This window comes from Diorhabda sublineata, chromosome 1 (assembly GCF_026230105.1).
Source record: "Diorhabda sublineata isolate icDioSubl1.1 chromosome 1, icDioSubl1.1, whole genome shotgun sequence".
Taxonomy (NCBI): Eukaryota; Metazoa; Arthropoda; class Insecta; order Coleoptera; family Chrysomelidae; genus Diorhabda; species Diorhabda sublineata.
In genome coordinates this window covers 25,752,946-25,778,776 of record NC_079474.1, presented here as the reverse complement: position 1 = coordinate 25,778,776, position 25,831 = coordinate 25,752,946, and the positions used below count along the sequence as shown (strand labels likewise).

Here is a 25,831-nt window from a genome sequence, read left to right as displayed (position 1 = left end):
TAAAACAGAGTATATTGGAAATGTCATGTTTTTTTGTTAGCATGGAAACTTCTCAGACAACCTTCGTGTATTGATATTAGTTCAGCCCATTATAGATAAAAACAGCAGCTTCTGAAGATTTCCATATTTGAATCTTGCTGACAAATAACACATAAATTGACATGCATAGAAATTCTAAATAAAAGCCAGCCACAAATAATCATAAACACAAATTCAGTATCCTATGTCCTTTGAAATATACTTGATTTAATGAGAAATAATACAAATTCAGTACTACTAGAATTTTATGATTCCACCAAATCGGCTTTTTATTATTGTAATTGTACTCTCCATGTCAACGCCAAATGACAGTTTTTAGTGCAAAAGTGGACATTTGCAAGACTCATAGTTGCGAACTTCTGAAGATAGGACAAAATACAAGAATAAGGAGAGTATTGGACGGTTGCTGATAATAGAAAGGGACAATAATACTAAGGAACTATCCATCATGGTAGAATTCTGGGAAAAAAGACACAAACTAGAAGAATGAGGATGTAAAAGTAGCGGATGTGTAATCAAGGAGAGATTTATTTTCTGTCTAATGAATAAGGAGCAGCAAATAAAATCAATGTAAACAATTAATAAACTTTACTTTTATGTCAGTTACTGAGTAAGTTGACTAAATTTTTGATAATATCTAATGGAATGGTAATAGGAATTGATATTCTATTTGCAATATGATGAATTTTTCAATCTTCTTCCCAAGAACTACATATTTGTTGATTTACTTTCATTGTCTATATTTTTTTGCATCGTTTTGTTTTATTTGGATAATATTGTTCATATATACATTCATTGTGAACACCAAAGACCAATAAATCTTACTGAATAAATAGCATACAATGGATTTGATATTAGGGTTGAAGAAACTCTATCAGTTATCTGTGCTTAGCAACATGATACTAGTTAAGGTATAAATCTCTCATTTTACAGACCCCTAGCTTATTTTATTATCACTATAGAGATATTTTAACTTTTTCTGAATTTTTTGCACTGTTTCTTTCAACTTACAACAAACACCTGATGTATATTGTTTAAGATCCATGGTTCAAAACAAACACTGCAAGAGATTAGAAGACATAATTGAAATTTTATTCATTTCTATAAAATTTATTTTGGTGTTTTGTTTTTAATAACACTTTGTATATATTTTTGTAGATAGTTTCTAAAATTTTCATCGCATAATCGAATCATGTTATTAAGTAATTTACCTATACTAGTACAAGGAATTTTTTCTATTAAATAATGAATGGATAATACTGAATCAAAGCCTCCCGTAAAACACAATCAAAAAATATCCATGAAACATCCTTTTCAAACAAAACTTTTAGCAATTCTCAAGGGAACAACTTGATGCTATATAAACTCTCCATTTCCCATTTTACATGAAATCATGTTTCCCATTGGAAAAATGTATATTCATGAAGTGTAGCCTCTAGCGCCATCAAGCTGATATTCTCTGAACTAACTGTTAGTGAAGCTCGAAACCAATTTTAGTTCGACTAGCTGCTGACAGATGTCGCTATAACTTCTACCTTGGATAACAATCGATACGGCTGGAAACGCCCCGTTCTAGCCACGTGGAAATAATATGTATACTAATGGAGAGATCAGATGTAACGTGAAGTACACGTGATAATTGTTTTGGGTTGTTTCACTTGAATTAATTGGTTTTAATTTTCGAATCTGATCAATATATATTAAAATATTATTATACAGTGAATTGCAAAATTTATATTTATGAAAAATAGAAAAACGATCTCAAAACAGTGAAATATCGTGTTTACACTCAAATAGTTTATGTAAACTGTATTTTTCTAACCATTCACAAATTTATACAGATTATGATTAGAATAATTCCCTCATATTTTATTGTTAAAGACCAACAATGAACTACGGAAGCGTAACATAGATTCTTTAGAAAACAGAGGAAGAGAAGTTAGATATATGAGAAACGAAAATACTCAGGAGGATATTAGGGGGAAAAGAGGAGGGAGCATTATGAGTTACAACAAATAATGAAATACGAAAATTTGAGAAGCACAACTAAAAAAAAATAATAATAAAATCCAGAAGAATAGAGTGCCTGGGTCACATTCTGAGTATTCCAGATTTTAGAGCACCAAAAAAAATTATGGACTTAGAATAAGGAGAAATAAGAAACAAAATTGAGACTAGGAAAAAGATGGTATTCAGATGTGATGGAAGACTTGAGAAAAAGAGAGGAATTCGGGATTGGAAAATAAGGGCAAAGAATCGTAATGAGAGGCAAGGAGTAACGGACCCTGATGCTTATTTGTTCCCAACATAGGTCCAGAACTATCATCCGCCTAATTGATTTGGATTCCAAATTTGTTTTGTTTAATTGGTTCTATAACCAAGTGACTTTGTTAAATGTAATCATAACGATAATAAATGCCAATCGGTGAATCATTACATATTTATTTAACAAACTTCCTTCACTCTTAGACAAGTTTGACAATAGAGACAATAATAATTTTTTATTATCAGTTTAATCGATCATACACTGAAGATGTTGATCATGTAAGTGAGTTAAGGAAGTAGTGATGATAAAAGAAGCATGAAAAAATTACACCAATTATTGACGAATTTGATGCTACACAAATGATATATTTGTAGAAAAAATGAGTTACGAAGCTAAACTTGATGTTTCTGCTACCATTTTATTGTATTCGGATCTGAAAAGGATCAACGGTGAGAAGTTGTGACCATAAATCATTTTGATGAACTTACTAATATAGAAGGCGGTTTATTTGCAGTATTTCTTCTAAATTATTTGTATGAAAGTCTATACATCTATTTCTTTTGTTTATTTTTGCTCTAGAACTTTGTAGCACTCTATTTGTGGTTTATAAATAATTTTATGTACCACAGTATGTTTGTTTTAAATAAATAGTAAAAAGAAGAAATTAGCAAAATAATCGAGGAATGTGAATGAATTATTTAAGTTAGTTAAGTGATATTTATAAGTAAATTATTAGTATATTGTATAGAAGTGTGAATAAATATGAAAAATGTTACAGTCTAAAGGACATCTGATTATTGGAATGATATATTATAGTGGGCAAGATGTGTAGTCTATTTTTATGAATCTATTAAATTGAGAAAAAAATCGTAATCCATAGGCTTATCACATTTGAAAGAATGTTATACCTAGAATGTTGTATAAATGTAATAAATATATCGGGCATACACTTCTATATACCTATTCATAACTTCTAAACAGCTGAAAGTGCAACTTTTTGTAGAATGTTATATTTTTCATTCATTCATTATAATGTTAGTCTGGATATACTGGTATAAGGTTTCAACCTTTGACATTCGAACAATGTTAATTTTCAGCTTTCACTTTATTCAGTTTTTGAAAACAACTATTTAACAATTTAAAAAAAATGTTCCTCTTTATATAGGTATTACAAAATTATTTACTCATAAAACCCTGATTTAAATTTCGTCATTTCTGTTAATCTTTTTCCAACCACTTTTCTAAAAGTCTCGAGTGAGGAAAATGAGGAAAAACAATTATCATTTGATATAACCAGAGACACCAGCATTTATGTCCTCTTGTTAGTCAACCGTACGAGTAGATCAAAGTCAATATACAAACTCTTTCAAAACTATTTGGTTCCTCATTTGTTTTATAGTCCCTGGGTACTTTCTTTACCAGTACAATACCGCTTCTTTTAATTGAAATAATTATTTCAGGATAATTTTTATTTCGAATCATGGCAAAATCTTGATTCAAACTCGGAAGTATTTTCTAAAGAGAAACGTAGGTAGTTTTCTCCGAAGTCTCTTTCTATCTGAAATTTTAGTTTTACTGAAGCCTCACGAACCCCAATTCTCATCATAAAGGTTACTACTAACTAATTTTATGTTGTCACCACTTTTACATAAATGTTTGTCTGCAAATGATACTAATATCAATGTTTTTCAATAATTTTTAAAGGATACATTTTTCGGCGTATACGAAGCCATTCCAAATTTTCCATTATTTCACTAGAATTCACAATATACTGCACACTGCAACTTCCAAGTTGAAAATAAACTAAACTGTTAAGAATACACAACTTGGACCTTCTTACTAATTGAAAAAACCTACAATCGTGTTTTTGGTGAAATTTATTGGGAATACATCCTTGGCAAATTAGTACTTTTTAACAGGAAACATTTTGGCCTTTTTCTATAGTTCTGTACAGCTGATAGTTATAAAATAAATTCCAAAAACTTGTATTCGCTCAGGTACAATTTTGAAAATTTATGGAAAAATTCTGTGATAATATTTAAAATGGCCGTGTTACGTTTTGCATTCGAAATTAGAACAATAACCTATAATGAACTCGTGATTATTCAAAATGATCTCTGAAAAAATTGGTAGAAGCTGCATGTATAAACATATCACATAATAAAATATATCATATTGCCTCTAATATCAACCGATTTAAGACTAAGAACAAAAATATGATTATTTAATTCACCCTTCACCCAACACCCAAGAAAAGTTGAGATATCAGTCTTAAAGAGATGAAAATAGCATGGTTTTCTATGTGTGAAACGCAAAAATGTATTAAAGAGAAAAAAATGGAAAAATAAATCCATAAATAAGTTTTACCCTCTCACAAACTGTTCTTAAATAGAATTAGAAGCACGCTACCAAAGATCTAACCTGATTTACGACCGTACCATAATTTTTAACCGCCACCACTGGCGATAATAAAAAGAGAATTTCTTTTTTTATTTTCTTCTTTATTTTTAGTGAATTCAATGAGACTGGGAACATTTTTATTCTATCATTATTATGACATTTTCAATCGTTTTATCGGTAATATACTAGTAATTCATGAAACGATAAATAAAATTAGCGTGCATATATTGTTTTTGACAAGCTTTTATTAGCTTCACCTTTGGGTTTGTGAGTTTGTAATTCCCTTTTGAACTAAGAAGTGTATTACTGTAAGTACTACCACTTTAATTGCGTCCGTTAGCTGAGCGGGCTAAAGCGTCAACCTCCAGATTCGTCGGTCATAGGTTCAAATTCTGTTCTCGCCATGAAAAAAATATATTTTTGGGCAAATTTTCTTCAAATATTGTCATAGCAAATTTTCTCTGCGTATAGAAACGAATTTTACAACTGTGTGAATTCTGTTGCAGATTTGCAATACTAATGAAGAGAACTTGAAGAAAAATTTTGTTTTAGACAATAAATCAAACTGAAAAGTGGAAAATGAATATAGTTTTAAAAAACTAAAAGACGCTTTTTTAAAGCACGTCAAAATCAAAAGATGTCGGTGTACGAGCATTATTTCAAAAACTATTTTCAACTTTTTAGTTTGATGTGCTTGAAAACCAATCAAACATTTCTTCGAGAACTAATGAATAAATAAATGAGGATAAGGAAAAACTTTAAAGAGGTCAATAATTATTTTTCATTTAGTAGGTTACTGTCAAATGAGTTACTACGTGAAATATATTGATGACTTAATATATTGATGTCAGTTTGCTGACAATCTTTTCAAAATCTATTATCAATAATTATCACATCGTATTTAAAGTTTCTATATGGTAGAGCTCACCTTCAGTGAATATGCCGACATGTATTTGATGTACAGTTTGGCTTGTGGTCGTGAGAAGTTTGTATACTGAATGCTTTTCAGGTGTTTTAATACCTCCTGTGAGCATTTTTAACAAATATTCACAATTTGTGATAATTTTTTTCATCATGTCTCTTAATGGCGAACGGCTTCCTTGGCATGTACAACGATATAAATATCTACATATGTCTTAAATTTTATCAAGTTAAGCAAAGAGTACCTTTTTGTTGGAAAATCGATTGAAAAATTCATTTTTGCTACAGGGTGTACATGTAAAAGTTACGGCTTCTTAACCAGTAGTCATGAGCCGCCCCTGGCCTTCAGATAGTAATGTAGAATTATTCATTCTGTCAAGGACATATATAAATAAGGATAAGTTCTGATTATATAACATCAAAGACCTATAACTAAGAAGCGAGGAGTTGTATGAAAAAATGTTTTGAATGTCACAGCATTATTTTCAGGTCTTCTACTCACTCCCGAATTTTTTGCATCAAGTTCCGGAATACCCTGTATATGCGGCTAATATTCAACTATATAGATCAGTGTTTACCAACCATTCAAATGCAATGCTGAATTTTGGTACCAAATTCAATTTTATTAGTTATAATTTGGCACGACAAGAACAAAATATCAATTGGGTATTTGGCATCGTCAAGTAAATTTCCCTGGGCAGATGGCAGGATCCGCGTGGAACCCCGCACGGTTAAACAGCCTGAATGGCCCATCGCAACTTCTGTAGTGTTTTCCAGCATTTAATTTTTGGTAATTTGAAATAAACATCCTTAAAAACTGTTGCAAAAGCAAAAGAACGGTAAGTATTTGATTTTATCCACTTTAGTTTTATAAGCATAATATATTATTTTTGCGATGGCAGTGTGTTGAATGTGTTTTATAGTGATTTATTTCTAAAAGCTTTCAATTAGATTCATTACCTGAACAATCAGTTTTTTTAATATTGAAAATTATATGTTACATAGGGGACATAGGAATTCTGGGGAAGCCAAGGTAGGGCATGGCCCAAAAAAGGTTAGAAAACACTGATGTAGGTGCTTATATATCTGATAAATCTCTAAACTCATGAGTTTCGTTCAGTTTTAAGCATAACTAAAAGAATAATCAATTATACCTGGCTAGAAACAGTAAGAATTTTTTTCAGTTACAAGCCGCAGATTTGGAAGATAATGTTGGAAAGTATAGTTAGTCTGATCTTGGATAGGTTATTATGTGAAGTATGAATATTGTTTATCTTTTTTTAGGTAAACAATCTGTCCTCATGTAACGTAGGCATATAAATCGGACCAGTTGATTGTATACTTAACATAGCAGCATATCTAACAAACCAATGATGTATAGTTGACATGTTTTCACTGCAATCATTCAGTACTCCATCGATTGCATCGTTACCTTCATCATTCTGTCCTCACAAGCAAAAGAGCAAATATGTAGTGGAAATATCTTAGATTAATAACATCAAAGAAGCTGTGGCAAAATTATGTGGCGACGCTGATCGTTGTGTTTCTTTGACAAGATTTAACTGGGAAATTCTGATTCATCCGACATTCAACACATATTAGACACACTTTTGTCATTTTCTGTTTCTGGTTGGAGGAGGGCTTATATAACATACGGCAGTGGAAGGATGGTCGATGAATCTAATCTTTATAGAGATGATTGCTTCGTGATAAATAACCACGTTGAAATCTGAGAGGTTCGAATTCCTTCCAACAATCTACAGTTCTTTCTATCTAATGTAATAGATATTTATTCTATTTACAAAATTTGACTTCCGCCTGTAGTTTTAGACTTTTATATTCAATATATTTATATTTTTTGATAAAATGGAAAACTATAGCAATTAAATTGAAACGACTTCATATTTCAAGCCTGAAGAAATTCTTCACTTTCTTCTTTTCTTTTTCGTGCTTACCACGAGAACCATTAAATCTCTTCGTAAACGTAAAATTAATTACAGTCCTTAATTAAAACATTCCAACCACACTGAAAGATCTGCAAATGTGAAATAACAATCCACTAAAAACTCAGTATACATGTATAAAACATTCTATAATTAAGGTAAAGGAAAACCATATATCCTATACAAAATAAGAATGTTCGTTAGAAAGCTTTTGTCCTTCGTACATTATAAAAATCTCATGGGATAGTTTTAGGTAGGAGCGTGAGCCAATTAAGTTCCGACCTGTAGTTTAATCTTGAAAATTGAGGTTCGCATCGGAGCGAATAAATGAAGTGAGTGCATATATACAAAGTTTTATAAACGACAGTCTTGATTTATTTTGACAGTTTAATATTCCATGCAACTTCCGAATGAGTTATGTGTTTTGAGGGTTGCATAATTCGCTTTAAAGCATTAAATAAAATTCTAATTTACGACCAAGACAAGGAGGCGAGTAATAAGAAAGAAGTAGGTAAATTCTTTTCGTTGGAAAACGAAATTTATCGCTAAAGAACAAAGAGTACAATTAAAATTAACGGTATCATTATATCGTGAACCTTTTATTGCTTAACGTTCATTCAATTATGGACTAGTTACAAATCAATAGAAGGATATATTCAGGTATACTTTGAATATTATTAGGTTCAAAGAGAATTTCAACAATGTTAATTCAGATGGAAAATATCTTTTTACATTGAGATTCTTTCTCCATGGTGAAATGCACTGATTTGTTAAGAAAATTGATGTATTACCATTGGAATTATTAAATTTGATACGAAGTAAGTTGACTTGTTGCTTGTTGCATGTTCAAAATAAAAGCAAAACTTGAAACTGGCTTGCAAAATGAGATCTCTTCAAGTTGAGAATGAGTTTGCTGTAAAGGATTATTTGGAGATTGACAATTTTGGATCTTGAAGAGAATGCAAAACTATTTTTTATCATCATAAATGTCAAAAATATGGATTTATTGATAAAAAGCGAACGTTTCAAGATAGACAAATGAAAACAAATATTTATAAGTGTATGTGGCATTTTTGTTTTTCAAAATATTCTCCATTAAAATCGACACGTGAGTTTGAATAAATTGTTGACCATTTTTCCATTCCGCTTGAGGTAACTACAAAATATGTGATTTGATTTTATGAATCGCTTCTCAGGTCTAGAAAAATGTGAGGAGAAATCATTCATACGGTGTATGACCTATAAATTCGACGTTTTGACTGTTCAAAAACGTTCTCGATTGAACTAATATGTGAGAGCTCTCATTGTCATGGTGGACAATGATACATTGGTTTCCCTGATTTTTTCCACCATATCTGGCAAACAAATGCTGGTAAACTATTCAGAATTGACCGTTTCACCCTTGATAAATACAATGGATTTAATTTTGGGGGGATATCCTGAAAGCTTGGTATATGCAATATTGGTAAACAATGATCCATAGAGTAAATTTCTCTTGTGACGCTATAAGGCAGAATCTTGGAATGTTTTTCAAAGTTTGAAGAAATATCCCTTATACACTCCGAAGGGTGTAGAAGTGCAAGGTACCCAATTCGAATATTTATTGAAATTATTTTTTCGTTTTTCTTTGATAATTTGTAGGCTAACCACTAAAATTTTCTACATTTCAATTTTTCCGTTCATGTATTTTTAATAAATAAATACAATTCATGATAATTTTTTTGGGATGTTCCTTGACATGGATATAAAAGTCTACATATCTCATAAGCCAAAAATTTCATCGAGTTAAGCAAAGACTACCTTTTTGTTAAAAAATCGATTTCATTTTTGCTATCTTTAGATTGTACAGGTTGTCTCTGTAAAAGTTACGGATGGTTAACCATTGGGAATGAGCCACCACTGCCCTTCATATAGTAGTGTATTCCGTCAAACATACCACATGGACATAAGTAATTATCCTTTGAAAATTTATGATATTCGAGTATATAATTTAGAGTGTATAATTTAGAAAATTTACTTAAATTTAAATATAGTTAACTTTATGAGTAAAATATCTAAATAAATATCTTTTAATCAGGAATCAAGCAAATTATTATGTGATTTTGTCAAATCCGTACCTGTTCATGAGTATACTCTGACAAGAAGTGTTTTTCGATGGTCGTTATCAACATGAGGACAGCCTTTAATGACGAAAATCATGGAGCAGCAAAGTTTAATGCGTTTTATATCATACGCACGGCTGGAGAGTCATTAAAATATATACCCACACGTTCCTAACAAAACGATTTTCTAAGGGTGCGATTTGAAAGATACAATTTGGTTCAGTATGAAACTTTCAACGCGATTGTAATACGTATAATGGAAAAAGGCAGAGCTGGAAGTTATCTGATACTACAAAAATAAACAAGAATGAACAGTCATTATTTTTTCGCTTACAAATTTCACGTTCTGACTTCCAGATATGATTTCAACCGTCTTCAAATCAAACGTTTTAGAAATGCGAGAAATGTAAAAGCGCTACATTGTAGTAAGAATAGATTTTGTTTCACGTTTTCTAACATGTAATCAATATCCTTTTCTATCGAAGATGATATTTTTAGAGATAAATTGAAAATTTCTCATATGGTTTTTCTTAACTGTTTTTTATAATGATACGTATATTTGAATTTGAATCCAATCCACAGAACAGAAACAAGAAAATATATCTGAGGAAGGAGAAGACATCCAACAACAATTAATATCAAAAGACAAAATTGAAGCAACAATGCGCAAGATGAAAAATAGGAAATCACCAGGGCTGGATAACATTAATAACGAGCTTCTTAAATATGGTGGCAATGAATTAATAGACCAAATGCATGTCATGTTCAACAAGATATACGACCAGAGAAAAGTACCAGAGGAATGGAAAGTAAGCATAACGATCCCCGTCTTTAAAAAAGGGGAAAAGAAAGATCCAAATAATTATAGAGGGATCAGCCTCCTAAGCACGACTTCAAAATTACTAACAAAAATTATTGCAGAAGAAATCTCAAGTAGCGGCATGAGCGAAGAACAACAGGGATTTAGAAAAAATAGATCAACCATAGACGCTATATTCATCTCAAGACAGATTGCCGAAAAGGCCATAGAGTACAATAAAACCGCGTTTATGTGCTTCATAGACTTAACAAAAGAATTTGACAGAGTGAGATTACATGACGTCATTGAGCTACTAAAAAAAACGAGGCGTAAACCAAAGGACAATAGACATCATTCGGGACATGAACAAAGGAAATAGCACATATGTAAGAGTAAACAACGAACTCTCCAGTAAAATGCCAGTATCAACAGGGATCAGACAAGGAGATAGTCTCAGCCCAATACTCTTCAACATTATAATGGACGAAATCATAAAAGAAGTCAAAACGGCAGGCAGAGGATACAGAATGGGAAAACATGAGTTTAAGATAGTTTGCTACGCTGATGACGCGGTTGTGATATCTGAAGATGAGAATAATCTGCAAAAACTGCTACACAGATTTGAAACAGTTGCAGGAGAATTCAATATGATCATATCGAAACAAAAGACACACTCCTTGACAATAGCGAGAGAACCAAGAAGATGCAAACTGGCAATTTATAATAAAAGTGTAGAACAGGTTATGTCTTTTAAATATTTAGGGGTTAACATCACGAGCAATAGGAACTTGAAACAAGAAGTCAAAACGCAAACAACAGCAGCATCTAGGATATCAGGATTCCTTCGAACCGTGATATGGAGGAATAAATTTTTAAGTATCGAAAGCAAAACACGGATATATAAAACTTGTGTCAGACCAGTAATGACATACGCCATAGAAACGACGGCGGAGACTGCAACTACTAAACGGATTCTTAGAACAACCGAGATGAAGACATTACGCTCAATCACAGGGAAAACACTAAGAGACAGAATAAGGAGCAATGAAATCAGAAGAATGTGTGACGTTCCGGATATAGTGAGATGGGCCAGAACTACTAGAAGAGCATGGAGAGATCATGTGAATAGAATGAACAACGATCGACTGGCAAAAATCGCAAAGGAAGAGAGACCCAATACAAGTAGACCGCCTGGAAGACCACCAAAGCGCTGGTATGAGAGCTGGTCCTCTCAGCCACAACTTAGGCTGCCTCTTTGAAAACACAAGACACAGTCTTAAAATAAGAGGAAGAATATTTGAGAATCTGTTTAATAGAGCATTGTTTTGCCAAAGTGCAATCCTACTTGTATATCGAATTTATATTAAATCAAAAGTGTATACGGCATTAGTTATTGGTAAAACTTTTGAGTGTACTCTTCGATTACATATTTGAGTTCCTCATCATGACATAAGTGATTAAATAAGTGGTAATAAATCTATTAGTTTTCATACAGGCTTCCATAGTTATTTTATGCTGGACGTGTCTTGTTCATGCGATAAGATAATTGAAAAATATGAAAATTGCTTTGAATGATCTTAAAGTGCTTTCGTGACGCAAAATTTGTCACGTCTAACATCCTGGCACTGTTTTTTGATGAGGCTGTAAGTTATCATCATTAATTTACAATAATAATGATTTCTATTTTCAACATGTTATTGTGAAATCACCAAAGTAACACACTCACATTTATTTAACCGAAAGAACATACCAATATGTGAATGTGTATCAAATCAAAGTAGATTTGTGGTAATATAATCCTATTTATTCGCTGGCAAGTTTTTCAAATATCTTTCTAACTTTTTTTATTATAATAGCCACGAAAATTCTAGTTATATTTATTAATATCCAATTTTCTATTCGGAAACTGTTGTTCCAATATCAATTGCAGAAGAGAGTTATGCGAAGAAGAATCAAAATTTCATAAATATGCATTCTAACAGAAATACTGATTAAAAACAACTATCAGTTATTATTTAAAATTGGGTTTTATGACGAAACAATAACTCTTATTTGTTGGTTAAATGATGTTAATTCCAACTGTCAAATAACTGGAAGATATCCCATAGAACAGCAATTGGAGGATTGGCATCTGGATCTGAGTATCTATTATTGTTTCCTGTCTGAATGAGATTTGACAATTTTTACTAGTACCTTATGAGAAGAAACTATTTTAAAGAAATGAAAAATACTAATACTAAGAAGCGGAGCAGTGATTTTATTTTCGAAGAGAGAAATTTACATTGAGACTTGCTAGCAAACAGAAGAAATTAATAGAAAATGGAAAAACTAATCGAATCTAGCATGAAATTATCCACGAAATTATCCACCCTCTCTTTCGTGGCTAAAAAAGAAGTTTAATATCTTCATCACAATCTAATAAATAATCACCAAAATCCATCATATCAAAATAAGATCATTTATTGATTACTGAGAGTTTAAATGAAATTTCATAGAGTACAATATGTTTATTGGTCTATAAAAAAAACTACACAACAGATCTTTAGTCTTTATTTATCACTATAGCCCAGATTCCTTATCTGGTTAATATCATCCGACAGATACTTAACTACAAGATAAAGACTGCAATTGATAAACCGATCATGAGTGTAAAACATTCATGATGCTTGCTTCTTCTTGTACCTCCCCCATATATTATGAAAGACAATATATTTGAGTTAACAAATTATATCATCCTCATTAATATTATGAATATTAGAATTGGGAATTTATGAAAAATGAGGAGGCTCAATTTACTACAATGAACATGTATTCAATAAGGGATACAAAGATCTGATCTGATCTGTTCAAATACTGAGTACAAATCAATGAGATAAGAAGGGGAGCACCAAGAAGGAGACTGATAGAGAAACAATTAAAGAGGAGATGAAGTAATGATTGATTGGAGAAATTTGGTATAATGGAAGTGGAAAATATGTCAAACAGTTGAATAATTTGCTTCGTTGGCAACAGAATATGAGAGAAAATCCATGAAGTTTTACGAAAAGAAGTTGAAGAATCGGGTAGTCGTCACTATCTTTTTACAAAAAGTATTTAAAATATGCTTTGGTACAGTTACATCGGTTGTTTAACAATGAGAGCTTCTCTGCTGGTAAATAACTTTTTTGTGTTCTGGATTCCGCAGATATAGAATCTAGAATAGAATAGAACAGAATGTAGATGCAGAATACACATTTCCAGTTCTCAAACAACATGAACTTGTTCACATTTTCCAATATGTTTCCAAAAATGAATCCATTCAATAAGAAATATTTCCAAAAGAATTATTTCCCTAAAAGTGCCTCTTCTAAATATCGGATTTTTCCGTATCCCGTTTTATGTTAAATTCTCAAATCGCAGCTCTTATATACATATCTTCCACATATAACCACAACTATAACCATATTTGATAAACAAAAGTGATATTCCTCGTACCGAAGATTCCCTATGCGAAAACAATGGAAGCTAAGAACAGAGGTGCAATTGGCTTTATGGATACCATTTTCTAACGCTTCCCTGTCATTTCACCGGCGTTGTTCGTTTCAACATGAGTCATCGAGGAGTTATCAAGGGCTCGATGAATCGGTCCCTACTTTACTTCTTTTCCGACAATGTTTCCCATCTCATTAGCCAGTTTTTTTAACAATCATGGAGGCGCGTGTTTAGAAAGAGACGATTCTCTACGGATTAACAGATGGTTTCATTTCTTATTGAATTTCAATGATTTCACGTTATATCATATTATCTAGTGAACCGTTGTGATGAATACAAAAATAATTTGATATCGAACTATAGTATTTACAACCAATGAGAAGGGGTTGTTTTTCTTCAAGAGAATACCTCTAGTTTCTCAAGTAGACGGGGTATCGATATAGGAAAGCTAAGGTTGTATTTTTTCCTTGTCATTCCAGAGTATAATAAAATACCGTTAACGATACAAAAAATCAGTTTAGTATGCGGTTGATCTATAAATTCTCAAGGGTATTTTTGTGTTAGTTTTAAAGGAGTGTTTAATATAACCTCAATGATAAGAAAATTATGCATTCAATTCAGGACTTCAGGATGTTATATTAAATTCGCAAGATAGGAATCATACAAAAAACACAAATAAATGGATCCTCTAGTTTTTGTTCTCTCAAACAGAGACTGAAGATCTCACCAAGAGACTTTACTCTCTATCTACAGGCATGTCATAAGATCTAGGATCTATTATGGATCCATCGCCTATGCCTCCGCTAAAAAACAGGTACTTAAATGTTAAGATACCATAGTCAACCATTACGCATCATTACTGGAGCTTATAGAACATCTCCCATCGAAAGTTTACTACATGATCAGCCATGAACATCCAAACTACAATAGTACAGTTGAAAACAGATATCAAAGCACATTTCTAAATATATCAGACAACTATATTTGATTATATTTTCACTCAAAACTCTCTATGTATTCTAACTTCCATAAATTATACACTGATGCATCCAAAACCTCCCAATTTAGTTGGGGCTGCTGTTATCACCTCTTAAAAACCTCACTTGAAATATAAATTACCTCACGTAAGCTCTGTATATTCAGCAGAGATATATGCTATACAACATGCTTTGGCCTAAATTCAATCATGAATCCTACAAAAAACTTTAATTATAACAGACTCCTTAAATGTCTTTAGCTCCTTAAGAAATATCCATACCAATAACCCTTTTGAACTACAAATCAAGTAACAAATGCATCAAATACAAAACAAAAAATTAAATGTCAGAGACGCAAAAGACGCAACGGTATGCAGCGATGTACATATAGTGAATAGTGCGGTATTTAGTGACTCGAAATATCTATAAGTATGTGTTAAATACGTCTTCAATTATCAAGTTAGGATTATATTACCGAATCCTTCGTTAATAACCAGCATGGTTGATACAAAATACTTGGAAAGAAAGCTAGTTGTTGGCCGTACCATCCATAACTATATTTGTCTCATGTACCAACTTAGTATAGATACAAGTATTTGTATGAAAATTTTCTGAACCCAAGAGGTCAGCACTTGGGAAATATATTTGCCCAAGCGGATACACCATAATTTCAGCCAATTTTGACACTCAGTTTCTGATTGCCAGTTGTATCAATGAGTCGTTTTTTAAAAGGCAATAAGTCTGATGAAATTAATGCAGATCTAGGTACTGTATATGGAGACTCTGCACTATAATTACAACCGTAAAAATTTTGGCGCCTAAATGCAAATTTGACCGTATCAGCTTGAGTGGCGAGGGCTAAAAACTGCGACAATCAGTGGTATCATCCAAAAAGTTCATCTGGACCACCGTTGGATTAAGGCTAAGGAGACATGAGAGGTTATCTGCATATTAAAAGAGCGCATATGCCATATGCTGACTGACGAATTATGCCTGTCCAAGTTAACCGTGCGCTAGTTGACGCGGTTTAAAGCGAACAGTGAATTGCAAAGGGCACACCTATTCCTTAAAAGGTAAATATCATGACATCGGCTGATAAATTGCTGGCAACCGTTTTTTGGAATACCCATAGGATTATAATTATCGAATTTCTTCAACAAGATAAAACAATCAAAGAAGAGTATGCTGATAATTGATCAAATTAACATCTGAGCCAACCTATCTCACACTATTTTGTTTTATATAGTTGGTGGCCATGTTTATATTAATTTTTAATTTAATTAAGTTGGCAGGGGACAAGATTTCTTAGATATGTTCAAGTGATAGTGTAGTAGTGATACAAAAATTGTGACAGGCGAACGTCCTACAATTTGTAATTTTTAAGAACTTTTAAGTATTTTATTTTATTTTATACACCATTTAATAACAAAGAACCCAAAACCCGCTGAAAATAAGAATAGAGTATTATTCTAGCCACAAAGTTTCACTTGCAGGAGAGATATTTTGGAAGAGTTGGAAAGGTTAAGCCATCTCTAGTAGAAGTCCTCAAATTTTAAATATTGAAAAAGTAAAATTATTATGAACAAAGTTATCTTTTCTTCTTAGGTAAGAAACTTTTCAGGAAAGCCCTTTGAGACATATCTAATATTATATATCTAGTTTCCACGCACTGATGAACAAAAATGTGAGATTTTCGGCAAAGAAACACTCATTCCTTGTCATTCCTTGGTATCCAATAAAATCGCTTTGGCTTCTTTCCTCCTTCATCTAGAAACATAATAATAAGTAAATTTTGTTCATATTATTAGTTTATAACCCAATTTGAACTCTTTGTTTGTTCCACAATTCTTTTTTCTCATAATTTCTAGTTAATAGAGCAAAAAAATATGTTCTTTAACTGATTTATAAATGTGTGATTATGAACATATCAATCATATTTGAATTAAATTTTTTATTATAATGGAAAATCGTAATTTCAATAAATTTTATTACATTATTAAGTAATTTGCATTTTTAAGTGAACATAAAATATACCTGTCGTTAACTGGTGTATACATCAGCAGAATCATTGACAGAAGATAACGTAAGAAAAATTTAAAATTGTAACCAACTTGGATTTTTGAATTTCGTTCCATATATCATTCATAAAAACTATTTACCAGTGCTACTTAACTCCACATGAAATAATCACAATCTACACCCTATTCTACAAATACTTTTTCAGTCATTTAATAGCTTTTTGTATTCAATTTGTCAAATCATTGCCTTTCCAAAAGTTCTGATGTCTCAGCAAAATAATACGAAAGAGAGAATTTTAGGGTACTTTTTAACAGTGGCCATAGTAAATGTCAGAGACAGATGACTCCGGACATTACGAATTGAACAAAGTCTCTGGAAGCTTTATTCATGGACGTGCATTCAAGTAACTAAGTAGGGCCAATCGATGAATTTTGGATTCTCACAAGCAATAGATTGGGACTAATAGTTATTTAAGCAAAGAATCGATAAAGGATATAATTGAAATTTGAAGAGATGTACAGTTTTTATGTGAATCGCCAGTTAACTTGAGTCGTTGTGTATAGGTTGAGCAACAGATGACCGATATTAGATTAGCCGTTTTATGAGCGATTACTGTGATAAAACCACTTCCGTTACATTCAAAATGTCTTCCACTTTGACTTTAGTAGGAAACAAATATTCTAAGACATCTCAACCATTTTGTATTGTACCACACTCACGCGAATATTTTATTTATAACATATCAGGAAACGAAAAAGTAGTTGGTGAAATAATAAAGTTGAATTGATCAATGATGTAGGAAAACATTTTAAATAGCTGCATTGAAAATCAAGGAACAAATAACATAAAAAAAATTGTTTATCTCATAAACTAACCACTTTAACCTACAAGTATTATACATTTTTGAAATCAGCTCAAAGAGGAGTATCCAAATTTTACATAAAAAATATGAAAAGTAATTTAAAAAAATAAAGGGGATGCTGCTAGGGGTGAGGGGGTGGCTTTTCCAGTAAGTTTAAATAAGCCATAATGCTTGCCCCTTCCAACATAAATTGACGTGTTTTTGGATTTTTTCTAAATACCAGTATTACAAAAGTTATTAAAGGTGGATACTTTTATCTGAAAAGCACTGTATATAGATTTAAACGGAAGTTTTAAAAAATTTATAAAGGAAACTATGACAAAAAGTATTGAAGTGAAACGTGACAATTTTTCATTATCATCTTCTATAACCTCATTACATCGCACGGCAAAAGAAATAAGTAATGTTTTTGTCAGCAAACCAGGAGAGAACTGCAACTAATGTTTAGAGGAGAGGCGAAAAGGAAAAGAGCTGAAACACTGTAACAAAGAAAAATTCCAATATAGGGAGAAAACATAAGCTAAACACAAAACTAGTCATGGATGGGTATAAGTTTGGAAAATTTTATTATAAGACAGTATTCGATATATTGTAGCAAGAATGGATGTGGACGCAGAATCTGAACAATTGCTGTAGAAAAAGAACAACTAGAAATATTCGAACAAGTTATAATTTGAATGTTATTGGACAAAAAAAAAATATTATAATCGATTATTTCTGTAATAGGGTTAATGAAATAAATATTTTCGTGATATGGAATACATACAGACATACATACAGACTAAACCATTGCCGTGCGGTAGATACAAATAGCACATTGAGATTTTAGAGACCGAAGGCCAAAATCAGAATGATTGTGAAATGAGTGGCTTGACATCTAGTGGATGATGATTGAGAATGTGGATAATGGGTAGGAATGGTTAGCCACACGAAAATATCGAAGAGGGAGTAGATAAAATATGATTTAGAAATGAAAAATTTTCTCCAGCTCCACGTGAGTATAGTCGATCAACTAAAATGATTGATTCGATTGTTGACCTATGTATCTAGCCCTTTCATCATTAATTGAATGAACGATGTTTCTTTACCCAATTATCTAAAATAGTTCGAGAGCAAAATGCTAGCTTATCTTAGATTGTTCACAACTTGTGTTGGAATAGACCTTATATGAAATTAACAATCACTCAATAAAAAGTATGACCAACTAAGGAAAACATTTTTTTGCCAAAAATCGAATTCAGTCATCAATGTAATCTCCTTAAATACAATCATTCCAACGCTTCTCTAAGTGCTCGATGCCATGCATGTAGAAGGGTTTATCTTTTGCTTCAAAATAGGCTTCAGTTACAGCAATTGCTTCTTCGTTTGAGTCCTCACTGGGTAGTATTTTTTATTAGATCAACGAATAGACAGTAGTTACTGGGGGCCAGATCTAGGCTATACGGTGGATGATGAAGCAATTAGAAGTGTAAATCGTTCGATTTAACCATCATTGCCATCGACTTGTGAATCGGTGCATTGTCTTGGTTTTTTATTTGTCATATGAGGCTGTTTTCACTTTATTTTTGTATTTCAACGATTCAACAAGTCTATGTTGTATTCGCTATTGATTGTTACTCCTTTTTGAAGATAGTCTATTAACATTATTCCATGTGCATCCTAAAATACTGAAGCCCAGATGACTGACAGAGTGCCTTTAAATGTTTCGGACGTGGTTTACCGGCTACACTCAGATAATGATCATTTGGATGCTGAAGTGAAGTGATGGATCCATGTTTCATCTATTGGCACATATAAGCGCAAAAAATCTGATCTATTACATATAAATATGGCCAAACACTGCTATGTTTATTGTTTTTGATCGACTATGAGTAAACGCGGCACCCAAAATGAAAAAACATTGTCATGGTCAAATGTTCATGCATAATTGTAAACAAACTGCTCCTGATATCTTTATGGCCTCAGATTTCTCGTTCCACTTTCACGATTAGATATAATCAATTTGTGGACTTTTTTGATATTTTCTGCAGTAACCACTTCAATTGGTCAACTAGAACGTTCACCATTATCGGTGTCTGTATGACCACATTCAAATCCAGCAAACCTATAACAAATGGTTTCTTTTAAAGTAGAGTGCCAATATCACTATTAAAGCCATTGCTGACCTTGTACAGTATTTTTTATCAAAAAGTAATGATTAATCAACTCACAAAATAGTTTCGAAACCATTGTTTTAAAAATAACAAAAGTTGCTTTACTTAAATGGCTGTCACTTTTTTCTGAATAATCGAAATGTCATGAAACTTCACACATAGATATTTGAAAGCTGGTAATTCGTAAATGTCATATGGTAAATCCATATGACAGTAAATCCACAATGGCAGTAACAATGTGAGTGTCGGTCATACGATTTATTGAGTTATTTAATATATAATGCAAATTAATAACAATTCATCTATTGATATTGACTGAATAATTATTGGAATTTAACAATACACTCAAGCTAAATGAGGTTACAGAAACTATGGCAGCTATGTGGTTACTTCTTATCAAAGAACTAGTACTAACGAAGATATAGATCCTGCTCTGCTAATAGCCAACCATTCAGTAATCTTTGCATCAAGGTTTTTCTAGCTCAAATATGTCGTTCTAATTATTTAGTATATCAGCTTGAAAAAAAAATGTCAATAATAATTTGTTATTGATAAATAAAAATTCATAACGTGTCTGGATATTTCATTGGTTACTAGTATGAGAAAAACTTTCCTGTTCGCATTGTATAATCACCTGTTCCTTACAAACTACCAGTTTAGTCGCACTTCTGGTAATTCAATGTTCAATTAGCTGATTTTTTTAAATATTCCATTATCAACACTTTCCTTTCCATTGATATTGCCACCGTCTCTGAAGTCGACACATGGTCACGGCCGGTGTGATGAATTATCAAACGTCCACTAACGATTTGAAGGGAACTGGAAAACTAGGGAGGATGATGAAGGGTGATTGAATCTGGATCAACTGGTCCGAAAATTTGGAAAATTCAGGATGTGTTTAAGAAGCATGACCACCTTAATTACTTCATAGATGGGAAAGATGATAGAGATATATCTTTTTTTCGAGATTTGCCAGATCTGCCTAAATAAATAACGCATTTCTAATAAGAATAACTTTTTAGGTATTTTTAGATGAATTGTTTTGATTTTCTGTCTCTTTTGACTGAAACTTGTCTTTTAAAAAATATGAAAATGAAAGTGAAAATGAAGTTTTAATCTACGTCGGCCTTTATCCTTAGTAACAGAATCCTAGTAAAAAAGTGACAGCCATTCGAGTTAAGCTACTTCTGTTATTAAAAACAAAGAATTGGAATCAATTTCGTGTGTTGATTAATCTGTAATATAAGCTCAGCAATGGCTTCAAAAGTTTTATTAGAATTCTGCTCCATCCAGAAGAACCATTTGTTATTGGTGTGTTGGATTTGAATGTGGTCATACCGATGTTGGGAAACGTTCTGGTTAGTTCAGAAAACATAAAAAATTTAAACGATCATCATCTGAGTAACCGGTAAACCACGCCCGAAACGTCCAAAGGCATAACAGTCAGCTGAGAAGATTAGGGCTTCAGTATTTTGGGATGCGCATGGAAGATTGTTCATGAACTATCTCCAAAAACGAGGAACAATCAAGAGCTTATACTACATAGACTTGTTGTTTCGTTTAAATGCAAAAATAAGGGCAAAACGGCCTCATATATCGAAGAGAAAACCACTGTTCCATCAAGACAATGCAATCTCAAAAAATACTACGCCGGTATGACTCACAGCTCAAATTAAATAGCAAGTGCTGAAACTGAATCCTATTTTAAGGCAAAAAAGGAATCCTCCTTCAACCACGGCATCGAGAAGTTAGAGAAGCGTTGGAATGATTGTATTGCTTTTGGAAGAGATTAATAAAAGAGATAAATAAAATCTATTTTTGGCAAAAAATGTATTTTTTTTTATTAGTTAGTCAAACAAATAATTGAAAGTCAAGTGCACCTTACTTTCCTTAAGAAAGCTAAGATGCCTATTAAGGTCGCTGGGCTTCATGTTCTGTTCCTTGTATGCCTTTATTGCCCATTCTATTACTTCTATGTTTGTCCTAAAATATTCATTCATAAATCGTATGATTCTCAAAATTGTGAGAAATACATTTTTGGGTCCTTTATCCCGGAATCAATACATATTTTAGGGATAATTCGACAGAACTAATTGTCACTTAACAAGCATCTGTTGGAAATTTAAAAATACTTATTAAGATTAATTATGAGAGTTTACAAGTTTACAAGTTCCCTGCAAGTTTATTCTCCGTTATATTTCCTCATCTGTTTTACGACTGTATTCTTTATCTTATATTGTGGCCTTAGAAGGATTCTTTTTGTGTTTAGGTCAACTGAATAAGTATTTGAAAGAGTATAGATCTTATGTATCAAATGTTTCACTATATAAATTAAATTATTGTTTATAAAGAAAAATATTAAGTACAGATTCACCAACGAATAAAAAAATTCATATAATAATATATCTTATTTCATATGACGGTTCCTCATTCCATGATTTTTAAATCCTACATTTGAGTATTTCAAATGAATGCTGGCAATCTCACATATTCCCAACAAGCAACTCTAAACAAACCATTATATTATTTTAATCATGGCCTTCGTTTACATTTTAGTCAAGTGTAAATCGAAAATTTGATCTATGTTTGCTTTTAATTTACCCCACGTTAAAATAGTTGTATTATTTGAATATATTTACTCTGGACAAAGCCGCTACGATTCTCTCTGATGATGATTTCAACTCAGGTGGAATATCGTGATAAGGGATTAAGCTGAGTAAATGAACTAGGCAGTTAGAATTCTATGCCAATATATATAAAGGGTGTTACTAAATAATTCTAATAAAATTCAGGTGTTTATTTGAACAAAATTATGAAGGATTTTTTGACAACAAAGTTTCCTCAGAAAATCTTCTTCGCAGATATTACCACTAAAATGTGATAAGCAAAATTGATTGATTGATGGAAAATATCAGTAATGCTGATGCAATTGAGCAAATTAGAAAATGGAACTGGGCTGGTCATGTAGCTAGATTTGGGAATAGACGTTGGGCAAAAAATAGACCTCTTGCAAACGCATACCGTAGTAAGGTTGGACGATATTAATAGAATGCAATCAAACTGGATAAATGCCGCACAGAACAGACATATATGGATTCATATACGAGAGGCTCATGTCCAACAGTGAGCCGATATGTTGAATTATGATAATGAAATGATTAACTACATATCGAGTGTGGAAAATCATACATACTGAATAAATTCGCTTCCAAATGAATTTTGGGAAAGTATAAGTGGTTATGCTTTTGCAAATGCATGTAATTTCTGAAAAAATTGAGAAAAATAAAACTGAACTTAAATCAACACCTTGAAAGCATCTTATGAATTTTGTCCCTTTAACTTAGGAACAATCTGTATAAAATAGAGTACGCGTTCAGAGAAATCAAACACGTAATATTCGTATTTACAAGGCGAAATTTTTTGCTAGTATGAATATACTGTGTAATATTTTCGTAGTTGTGTCTTTTTCCTATAATTTTGATAATTGTGAATGGTTATGACGTTCATTACAGAAAAGAGCCTCTAGCTAATTAGGGCTTCATCTACTATTTTAAATATAATGTTCTTGAGAGAATTTGAAACATTGTAAACATCAGACTTAATTTGAAATGGACCATAAAAAGGAAAATAGAACTTATAATTTTAATCTTTGCAATATGAATCTTCAAAAATGATTGATATAACAGCGGCTCATGATAACAAAGTTAAGGAAATACAAGTTGGTTCTAATATAAACCGGACTTTTGCTATAAAAAGTTTTGTTACTAAATTACAGAGCGGAAATTTTTTACTGTTTTTCATAAGTAGTATAGTCACACTATATACACTTTTATCATTTTTTTGGAAGCTTTTGGATGCCTTTATCGTGAAAATCTCTCTGCTTGTCCCGTAACCATTCGTGCACAAATGATTCTACCTCCGCATTGCTTTCAAATCGCAGTCAGCCAAGTGCTTCCTTCAATGAACCAAATAAATAATAGCCGTGAGGCGACAAATCTGGACTAAAAAGGGGGTATTCCAGTGTTTCTCAACCCAATTCATTCAACGTTTCCATTGTGAGCCAAGTTGTATATGCAGTCTGGCCTTGTCTTGAAGCAATATCGCACTACGGAATGGAATATAGCGTCGTTTTGATCTGTAGACAGGTTTAACCATATTTTGTAGAAGGCTACTATAATATTTCATGTTCATAGTTCATTGTTCAATGAGAAAATCAATGGAAATTATACGTCTCATGTCCTTAAACACGATATACAACACCTTCTCTGCTGATAGTGTAACCTTAGCTTTAACTGACACTGCTTAGTTTTTCTTCCTCTTCATCTTGCTGCAAGAGACGCTTCCAACCCTACAGCATTTGATTTTCATAAATTTTCATAAATTATTTGCTACGTTCATGCCCAATTTTTTAGCTATATTGCGTACAGTACTGCTTCGGTCTTCCAAAACTAGTTTTTCCACAGCGCTGACGTTCTTATCGGTAGCAGCTGTTCTGGTACAGCGCGCATGAGGCAAATTTGTCACCACATCTCGGCCTTTTTGGAATGCGAAACATCATTCATACATTGAAGCCTGGAGAGGCACTCATCCCCAAACTGCCCAAGTAATTTTCAATAAATTTTCTCAGAAATATTATCTATACAGGCAAAGACAGAAACGAACATCGAAAGATAAATGGACTACCAGGAAAAATCTTCAGTTTCAACTAGTATCAATTATAATTTCGATGAAGTTAGTTTACAATCCTGTTAATTTTTTAATTTTAATTTAATTTTCAATTTTTTCCTTCTTCTTATATTGTGCACAATGTATTTTGCCACTGTTTTGAAGGACGTTAGTAACAATTAATAAAAAGTATCGATTACCCTTAACGAAGGGTTATGAGGCAATTTACAAATCTTTGATGGTACATGTATCTTATTTACTCTAAGAAACCCCATATTTACCAACATTAAACTACAAAAATGGAAGATACCTATAACTTTATTCATCATCAACAATGTTAATCCGTGTTTGCCACTATTTCGTAAAGCAAGTTGCTTCGTATTTCTTCTACGACATTTCCAGCAGAAGCAACAAATAAGCAATATTAATCGATTATTGACTATCCATTTGGCTGTCATACAAATCAATTATTGACAGTAAAATATAAAATATTCGCTTGACGTTGTTGGAAAAATAATAATGCTTATGATGCTATAGAAACTAATCAAAGCTGTCCATAATTACATGTGATAAATAGAGAGAGAGATAAATGCTTTCTTGTGAAAAGCTTGTAAAAACTAAAATAAAATTTCAATATACAGAGGAAAACCCCACCAAGTAACTAAATTATAGGTAATAGTAATAGATAATAAATAGTACATCCATCAGTCCATAGCAAAAATGAAACTAGTATGTAGGTAACGATCTTTTTGAAATTGGAGAAGTGTGCTTACGACTTAGGTAAACGGATTCAAAGATGAATAAGGAAGGAAGAGTTCTTAATCTTTTACATTGTTTTAAGTTGTTTAGTCCAAGTAAATATCTAACAGCTCTCTCAGTCTGAAGATTGAGATGCGAGAGGTGTTCCCCTGAAACCGTAGTACTAAAATTTGTTGATTAAGATATTATCATTAACACAATCGAAAACCTTTGAAAAGTCACAAAAGTTGTTGCCGTGTAGTGATAGTTGTTCAGGCTAGAGTACACATTCTTAAGGAGGGAGGATATAACATCATCTGTACATTTATTACCTAAAAACACAAATTGATGGGTAGTGAGTATTTTATATTTGAAAAGAAATGATGAAAGTCTATTTTTGACCAATTTTTCTATGATCTTGAATAAACGAAATGATTACTTTGAAGTTTACAGGAGAGAAGAAAATTTAATTTTAT

At 32.0% G+C, this 25,831-nt stretch overlaps 1 protein-coding gene across 2 annotated transcripts in view; it reads right to left on the bottom strand.

Annotated features, from left to right (window-relative positions):
• Window positions 1-25,831, bottom strand: part of LOC130448965 (CUGBP Elav-like family member 4) — a 1,535,225-nt gene that overhangs the window by 911,411 nt on the left and 597,983 nt on the right. The window lies entirely within an intron of this gene.